General features: G+C 33.4%; 1 pseudogene; it reads left to right on the forward strand.

Moving 5' to 3' along the window:
* The first annotated feature begins 9,075 nt into the window (after positions 1–9,075).
* Positions 9,076–9,538, forward strand: LOC116565116 (annotated as a pseudogene).
* Positions 9,539–9,917: the final 379 nt, after the last annotated feature.

Here is a 9,917-nt window from a genome sequence, read left to right on the forward strand (position 1 = left end):
AGCCTACGGTTTGTGGGAGACAACATGAGAGCTGAAAGAACCAAGCTGATTAAGAGTTTAAAAGATATTGATAATTTTTGTTATCTATATTGCTTTAAAATTAATAACTATTTTCATTACTTTACAAGACACATGTTTAGCTTCCATGATAAGCTGTTAACAAAATAGATAAAAGCACGGATGATCATTATTAAACTTAAAAAAAACATGATAACTAACATCTTTTGAGAATTTAATATGTCCCAGACACTTTATTATGGAAGATCTTTTGGTGTCCTTCCAAGGCCCTTTTTGTTAGGTGTGATGGCTAATTTTATCTCTCAACTTGGCTGTGCCATGGGGTGCCCAGATGTTTCATAAAACATTAGTTTGGGTGTGTCTGTGAGAAAGCAGTAAAGCAGATTATCTTTCAGAATGTGGGTGGTCCTTATTCAATCAGTTAAGCTGATCACAATGAAAAGATTGGGCACCCTTAGAGCTAGAGAGAATTCTCCAGCAGACTGCCTTCAGACTTCATCTGCAACATCGGCTCTTCCTAATTCTACAGGAGGCTGACTTTTGACTTTAACTGGAACATAGGGTCCCCTCGGTCTTCAGCCTGCCAGTTCATGCTGCAAATTTTGAATTTGTCAATCTCCACAATCCTATGAACAGATGTCTTATAATAAATCATACCCTCTACATATCCATTCTGTTGATTCTAATACCGTAGGTTTATATTAGTAATTTTATAGATAAGAAAACTGCAACTTAGAGACGACACATAACTTGCTAAGGTTGCAGAGCAATAAGCCTGAACCAAAAATTAAAACGAAGATAGCTTGATGTCAGAGCCAATACATTAAGTTCTACTGAGGTTAAGTTCAATGTCAAATAGTATAAACTCTGACACTGGTTGAAAATCAATAGCATTAAGTGTGAGATAGAACCAGTGGGCTTAACAGGAAACTTTAATCTATTTTCCCTAAGTTCTATGCAAGTCTGCATAACATGATGAGGCCCCCCAGAAGAAAGTAATCCCAGCACTCTGGGGGGCCAAGTGGGAGGATTATTTGAGGTCAGGAGTTCGACATCAGCCTGGTCAACATGGAGAAGCCCCATCTCTATTAAAAACACAAAAATTATCCAGGAGAGGTGGTAGGTGCCTGTAATCTTGGCTACTTAAGACGCAGGACAATTACTTGAACCCAGGAGGCGGAGTTTGCACTCCAGCCTGGATGATAGAGCAAGACTTCATCTCAGAAAAAAAAAAATCAATAACAAACAAACAAACAAAAAAAAACAGAGTATTTTTTGTCTTTTCTTCATTTACCCATTAAATCATTATGTACACAAATATGTTTTTAGCCTCTCCAAAGAGATATGTACATTGAAACAGAAGTGGTTAAAGGAACAAAGTGCTGCCTCCATGAAGTTTATGATCTAATAAGCTTAATGGAGGCATAAGCAAGGTAAATATAAAAGAAAAGCATTGAACAGATCAGAAGTTTTATGAAGGAAAGTAAACATAGATCACTGAGAATGTAACACATAGGGACTAATTTAGACAGACATCTTATCTGCAGGGGATGCATTAAAATGGAAACAATATGTAGCACAATTAATCAAACAGGAAATTTGATGGGGAAAAAGAAGAATGTATAGGGAAGAGGAGGAGAGGAGTACATGCTGCAGAAGAGTGCAATCCTTTTAAATTTGTGCGTAGAGAAGAAATGAATATTATTTTAGTTTCTGAAAGAACTGGGATAAACGTATTCTGGATTTTACGTCCTTTTATTGACTTTTATCATGAAGGTGGCATCAAAATTGGAGTTTCATTATTTAATATATAAGGAGGCTCTAGTGATAACGGTCATTGAATTCTGGGGCACTAGATGACATCATAATGATTTTTTTGAAGCCAAATAATAACCTTTATCAACAGAATTGAAATGTTAATTTTACACCCTTGAGAAGGGGTAAACTGTGCTTTCTGATGTGCCTTCACTGGCTAATTAATTGAGGACATAAAGAGGAGAGCAACTAGGAAGGCCATATATGACCTAATAGCTGCCCCTCCCAAATCTTTCTTTCCAGTAATTATGACCTTCCCTCACCTTTGTCTATGTTCTGCTCCTAATTAACTCCTATAAAATGCAAATCCTCCAGGAAATTCTCCCTAACCCAACCTCTGTTTGAATGCGTATGTTTTCTGTTCTCCTATTGTATCTTGAGCATGTTATTTCCACACTAGCATTAGTTTGTAATTATCTTTTTAAAAGTTATTTCTTCTGCGAACTCATTGAGGTCAAGTAAAATAAAGCTAAACCAAACTTACTTCACAGTGGCATTAAGAAAACACTTATATAAAGTAGGAAGCATGATCAAAGGATAAATAACTAGGAAGTACTAGACACGTTAATTTTCAAATTTCAGGCTTTTAGAAAACAAATTTCTAAGTAATAAATATTTTAAGAATGACAATCTAGAATAATATGAAGGCAACGTAAGATTTTACTTAAATTTTAATTTTAGGATTCAGTTAAAAGTACACATGATTTTTATCCAATTTTCCAGTACTGTATGCCATTTTAACTGCTTTCTTATACAGTAATAACATTTACTTTAATATCATTCAGCATGACTAATTGCTTGAAACCTATCACTGTGCTTGAATAGAAAACAATACATTTGAAAAATAAAAGTAAGTTAATTTCTCCAAAAAGAAATAACTTTGATATAAAGTGTATTTAAACAGATAAATCTTAAATGCATGCTTTGTTGTCTTTGTGCTCCTTGTAAAGATTTTCTTTCTGTAAGGGCCCCAAAAACCATTATCTTGGTTTCTCAGAATACAAAATAACGATTGACTAATGCATGTAGCAGAACAATTTTATCCATATGGTATGAAAGAACCAGCCTTTTTAGTATGTAGATGTCACAAATTGCCAAGAGGAAACTCTGCAATCTTCTCACTTTCTACTTTTTTCTAATCTATTAAAATTCTTCCTGATTGCCTGTTGCAACTACAGCTGTGAGCCTGTGATTGTCACTAGACCAAAATGTAAATAGACTTTACCATTGAGCATATACATGAAGAATGAGTAAAGGTTCATTCCCACCTTGCCCAGAAGAGTACACAGACATAACAGTTTTATTTGATGCTATTAAGGCTAATGAGAAATGTCTAAATGTCAAGCCAGTTTCTATCAATGTGTACTAAACAACTGTGTTTTGAATCAGGATTGAGTTTGCTATTGAAGATAAATATTGATTGAGATCCTGATGCAATACATTTTCTAATCTTTGTCTTAACAAGCATTTTTAAACCATATATGCATATACAAATGAGATCTACAGTTAAATATTAACATTTAACCTGGAAATTTATTTTATATATCCATTATTAAAAATGTTCACATAATCTAAAATAAAATATCATTTATTTTGATAATGTTCAACAGACTTACTGATATATTAAATGGTGATGATGATAGTAACGCTTTAAATTAGTTTGATGGAATAAATCAATTTAAGTGGTGTACAATCTGGAAAAATAAGTCATGAAATTTTATGTTCACATAATTTTCCTTTCATTTCCTACATTTTCACCATAAATATGATTGAATAAAAACATCTAATAAATATCAACAGAAAAATAATTTTATGAATGTTGAAGCCTACCTTGATTTTATAATGCAAATAAAATATACAGGTCATAGTAATTTAATGAATTCATTGGAATTATGTCATTAAGCTTTTATTCTCTTTATCTATGAGTGGTGCTTTATAATTTCAAGTAATTTTTCAGCTTTTATTTACTTATTTTCCCAAGAAATTCATGAGGATATTAACCAAACATCATTACTCTCATTTTACAGAATAGGAAGCTAAATTAGAATCAATTACCTAAGTCATAAATGACACACCTAGAGCAATGGCATTTTTTTTATAAAATGCTAACATAGTGTTTATTTCATTATATTGTACTGTGTCTTAAATAGAATATTTTCAATGATAAATTTTCTAATTGTGTTATAATGGTGCCAAGGAGTATGCTGATTATCTGTATCATTATATGTTAAAACACACCATTTGAAAAATTGTGTAACTATATTTTTATACTCAGATTCTCTCAAGCCCATTAATGCATTTCCAGTTTTTTATTTTAAGCAGATTTATGAAAGTATAGGAAAAACTATAAATAGGTCAAGAAGTAGCATATTTTTATATGATAAAAATTAAAAGCTTACTTTATGCTTACAGAAGTATTTGATAACATATTGCATATCTATTCTAAAATATAGTAATCGATATAATAAAATAAGGCAAGTCATCTTTATTTTGGAAGAATAATTTTGCAGATTAGTTCTCAAAAGTGTTTGAATATACCAATAACTTTTATTTATTCATTTTTCTTTTTTATTATTTTAAGAGATGGGGTCTTGCTTTGTCACCCAGGCTAGAGGGCAGTTGGGCAATCATGGGTCACCGCAACCTTGACATTCTGGGCTCAATGGATCCACCCACATCAGCCTCCAAAGTAGGTGGGACTACAGGTTTGCACCACCACACCAGGCTGTTTTATATTTTTCATAGAGACAGAGTTTTGCCATGTTGCCCATGCTGATCTTGAACTCCTAGAGTCAAGCTCAATCATTTTGGCCTCCCACAGTGCTGGGATTACAAGAATGAGCCACTGCACCCCACCCAAATAACTTTTTTTACATAAGCAAATTTGTGTATGGATCTCAGAATTTATAATGATTTAATGTGTTTTAATGATGTTGATAGATTACATCATGTAGCTGATATTACTATACAGTTCATATTTGTATCCAAAATCTACCCGAAGACAACCAGCTTCTAATTACTACTATAAAGATATCATGAAATTTGACTGGTAGTACTGTAAAAACGCATTATTGCCTGTACACTTCTGTGAAAACAGAAGGCCTCCCAAATATGCAAATGCCATAATCTCCAACAAAACTATGAGAAAAGGAGGCTCCTGGCAAGTATTTCAGTTCATTGAAATGATGCAGAAATTTTCTTGGTCACTTTGCCAGCTGGGGACCTCCGCAACTGGCGATATCCCTGTCTGGGCCTCCCTTGGCCCCAGGCCTGGTGCAAAAGGTGCCATGTCCACTCACTCAGCCTGTTGAACCGTGCCAGCTTGCCAGCGGCCTGGGTCCCACACTCTCTGTTGCATACCTCAACCCACCCGTGTTAAAACTTGTACCCACGTTCCGCAGTTCCCGAATTCTTCTCTGGCATCCAAGAAGAGTGAGGTTATGCTAAAAAATTGAAGGATGAAGAAGACAGAGAAGAATTTTATTGAGTGATGGAACATCTCTCAGTGGAGAGGGGATGCAGGGGTGGTCCCCCACTTCAAGTTGGGCTGTCTCTCTGAGTATGACTGGGCCTGGGGCTTTTACTATCTCAGAATGGGTGAGTGCATGCTGACTGGATTGTGAGTATGCAAAAAAAAATCTAAAAAAAAACCTAAAACAAAGACGCCACTCAAAGATGGGCACAGCAGTGTAAAGAAACCAATTAGGGAAGGGTAGTTATATGTAAAATAGTTGAAGGGTGAAGATCAATCAGAGGAAAGTGTACCAAAAAAAAGGAGAGAGATTCGCAATCTGGTCCGTGGATTTGTCTGAGACTTGTAGCCTGGCTTTCAGGTTTTAAATTGTCTTTGGTTTGAAGATGGGGGTTTCATCAGGGACCCACTTCTCCTGCTGCTGTCATAACCACTTCAATTAATCATTTACAAACATACATTGTGTAGTGAGATCATCCCCAGATCCAAAACAATGAGCAGCCAACATAAAAAGAAGTTTGACTGATTTTTGGTTATTAAAATATAGATTTTATTTTTTTGGTTTGTATCCTCTGTGTTTGATTTAAGAGTATCATTTGATAACTTTAAAAAAAAAGTTTTAATAGAAATATTGGGCCGGGCGCGGTGGCTCAAGCCTGTAATCCCAGCACTTTGGGAGGCCGAGGCGGGTGGTTCACGAGGTCAAGAAATCGAGACCATCCTGGTCAACATGGTGAAACCCCGTCTCTACTAAAAAAAAAAAATACAAAAAATTAGCTGGGCATGTGGCACGTGCCTGTAATCCCAGCTACTCAGGAGGCTGAGGCAGGAGAATTGCCTGAACCCAGGAGGCGGAGGTTGCGGTGAGCCGAGATGGCGCCATTGCACTCCAGCCTGGGTAACAAGAGCGAAACTCAGTCTCAAAAAAAAAAAAAAAAAAAAAAAAGAAAAAAGAAAAAAGAAATATCAGCATTATTGTCTCCAGAATTAGATAAGTGGTTTTAAAGGAGGTAAGAAAAGTAATTTTAATAAGATGACATTTACAATCTACAATGAAAAAGAAATACAAATATTTATGAACTAAATAGCACAGCCTTTGTAGTCATAATGCATGCATGGCAGAGGAAAGGTTGAAAAGGGAATTGACGGAAACACAATAGAAACAGGAATTGTTAACTATCCTTTGTCAACCTATGTCAAATTAAATAGAACTAAACAAGTAGGAAGAAGATTAGAAAATTATTTTTTACCTAATGGATATAAACTAACTCTTCTAACTGGAAAAAGAGGTTATAAATGGAAAATTGATTGTGTGTCAGACTTCCAGAATACCCTCAAACTCTCTAAACATTGTATATAAAGCCAGCCTAATATTAATGATAAAACATCATTAGAATACAGTTTAAATTATAACACTCTGTGATTCCATTTGAATAAATTTCAAATACAGGCAAAACTAACCTATGTTGTCAAAAGTCTGGATATATTTGCCATTGCAGTGGGATATTAATAGAAAGGAAAATGTGGGGGCTTCTGTAGGTCTGATGACATTCTGATTCTTGATCTGGATGGTAGTACATGGGCGTGCTCACTGTGCAATAATATCGCCATTATTGCAATTATAAATAGTGTCCTTGCCTCTACCAGTGATATACTTCTATAAAAGCCTATTGAAATATAAAATCAGGAAATCTAATTGAAAAACAAGTATATAGCTTTTAAAATTAAACCTTAGTGAATAAAATTCTACAGTACTATTAAAAAATGATATGGAAAAAAGTAATTCAAAACAATACAAATAATCAGTAAAATTCTTTCAATTTATAGGTCAAGAAAACTATTACAGGATCATCTCCAAACCTATTTAAAAAGCATTTGTTTTATTTGATTACGAATTTTTTGTTTAAAAAAACGCATCTATATTTATACCTATATCTATAATTAAAATGGTTACATTGAAAAAGTTCATGTATACACTTAAGAATATATATTTATGTAAACATATATGCATGGATATATATTTATATAAACATATATGTATATGTGAATACTGACAAATATATAAAAACACATTTATTAAGCACTTACTGAGATCAGACATTCTAATTGCTTTAAATATAATTACAACCTATTCTATATAGTAAGTCTATGAATTAGATATTACTGTTATCCCCTTCTAAGCAATAAAAAAATTGAAGCACAGAGTTTTAATAATTTTCCCAATATTATACGTGAAGTAAAAATGAAACGAGTAACAACTAGGCAGTTTGACTTCATATTTTCTGTGTCTTTTTGTGCATTAGAATTCTTCTCCAAATATGATAATTAAAGCCAACTCTGTGACATTAAAAACAGGTTTCCAATACAGACAAGAACAAGAAATGTATTAACTTATCAGTCCTTTAAAAAAAACTGGCTGATAAAATTAATAAAAATAAATAAGGGTTATAAAATTAGTAAGAAGTAATGTATATGGCATATTGTATATCTAGAGAAGATAAATTTCAAAATCCAAAAGCTACTAGAAGGAGATAGATAACTCAGGAAGATTATTAGGTCCACAATAGGTCAAAACCAATGTTTCCCACAGACCACCAATTGATTAGGAAAACTAGGCAATAAATTATTGCATTTATTATAATATTGGTTATAATATCTGTAAAAATAAGGTAATAAGAAATAGTCAACTCATATATATATCTAGAGAGAGTACTTAACAGCTCTTACTGCGTTTAAGAAAGGTAATTACATTGAATATATTTTATGTTCATGCTTAAAAAGATAATTTTGTAATAAAATAATAATTGTTAATCAAACAATCTGATCACAAAAAATTACTGATAAAATATTTGAATTTGAAAAAATATCATCTTAAAACAAATGAAGATAACCAGAATATACCTCTGAAAAACATATTCAAAGCAGACATCAGAATTGAAATTTAGATGCTGAAAGCCTTGGGGATTGTCTGCAGCAAAAAGTCTCATTTTACATAACTAAAGCAAACATAATAGTGATGTTAGTGTAATGACAATGATAAGCTATTTGGGAAACAACAAATTTGAAATTTTACCTTATTCTATAATAAAACAAATGCTGGTCAATCCAAGTTTTAAATCTAAAAACAAAATCACACAATCAAATGCAATTATATAATGTAAAGACGTTATTACCATGAAGAACAAAAGACCCAGCACCAGTGAAGACCTTGCTGATAAATTTTGCCATGCTTTAGAAAAATTTAAGAAAATACTTTGAAAAAAATTACAGAATATATGTAATTATAACATACAAAGATCTAATAGAAATCAAAATAAAGAATAAACAACTTTTGGAAAATTGTTGACTTTTATGTGAAACTATTTTGCACAAACATACATAGAATAAATAAATCTTGTGAGTATACAATAAAAGTTGCTCAATCTCACTGAAAATTAAGCACAAGAGAATTTCAAAACCTGTCAAATAGGAAAATCTTTGGTAACATTCATCTTTTTTTTTTTTAGTTTTTAAAACTAATTTATTCCTAAAGTTAAAATCAGCTAGCGGGTAGCACTGAAAATACACCTTCACTATACAAAACAGTGTAAACTGATTACACATTAATAAAGAATTTAGCACACACACTTCTAATAAAAGAAGCTAAATGCAGCCCTTGCTATAAAAAGCTATACCTGAACAAAAATGGACTTGTGTAGTCTAAGGGCCTGGGAGTCGACTATAGAATGTCAGTTGTTCCCAATTATGTTTAAATGCAGAAAATGAGAGGGAAGGAGGTCGGCAGTGCGAGGAGCTGCTATGGTGCTGAGTTCCCTGGCAGAGCCGCCGAGCCGAAGCGGCTGCGGCCATGAAGGCTGGTGCCAGGCCTATGTGGGCTTCTTGCTGTGGGATGAAGTCATGGGAACTGGAGCTGTCAGGGGCCGGCAGTCAGGATTTGCAGGAGCCATCGGTCCATTCAGATTTACACCAAACCCTGATTTTTCCACCTACCCACAAGCAGCTACGGAAGGGCCCAACATAGTTTGCAAAGCCTGTGGACTTTCATTTTCAGTCTTTAGAAAGAAGCACGTTTGCTGTGACTACAAGAAGGATTTTTTGCTCTGTTTGTTCAGTCTTACAAGAAAATCTCCGTAGATGTTCTACTTGTCACTTACTACAAGAAACAGCCTTTCAGCGCCCGCAGTTAATGAGACTTGAAGGTGAAGGATCTACGGCAGTATCTCATTCTGAAAAACATTCACCTTTTTTTTTTTCACCTCCAAACCTTTTTATTTAAAACTATCAATATAATATAAAAATAGCTTTAATTACATAGAATATAGACATAGAACTCTGCAAAACTAAATTTTTTCATACAGTTTTGGTGCATAGTTTCAATAACATTTAATAATTTTAAAATATCCAAGGAATAAATTATTATTCTCAAAACTATTTACTGAATGATTTTTCTCAGCTTTTCCCCAACATTTTGTACAGTAACAGGTATGATTTAGCTAACTCCTTGATTTTCAACCAATGGATATTTAATAATGATAATAATAAATGGTAGCAGTAGCAAGCTACATTTTTTTGTTTTTTGTCTTTTTTTTTGAGACGGAGTTTCACTCTTGTT

The sequence above is a fragment of the Sapajus apella genome, unplaced genomic scaffold, assembly GCF_009761245.1.
Source record: "Sapajus apella isolate SASKATOON/1434 unplaced genomic scaffold, GSC_monkey_1.0 scaffold39, whole genome shotgun sequence".
Classification (NCBI taxonomy): domain Eukaryota; kingdom Metazoa; phylum Chordata; class Mammalia; order Primates; family Cebidae; genus Sapajus; species Sapajus apella.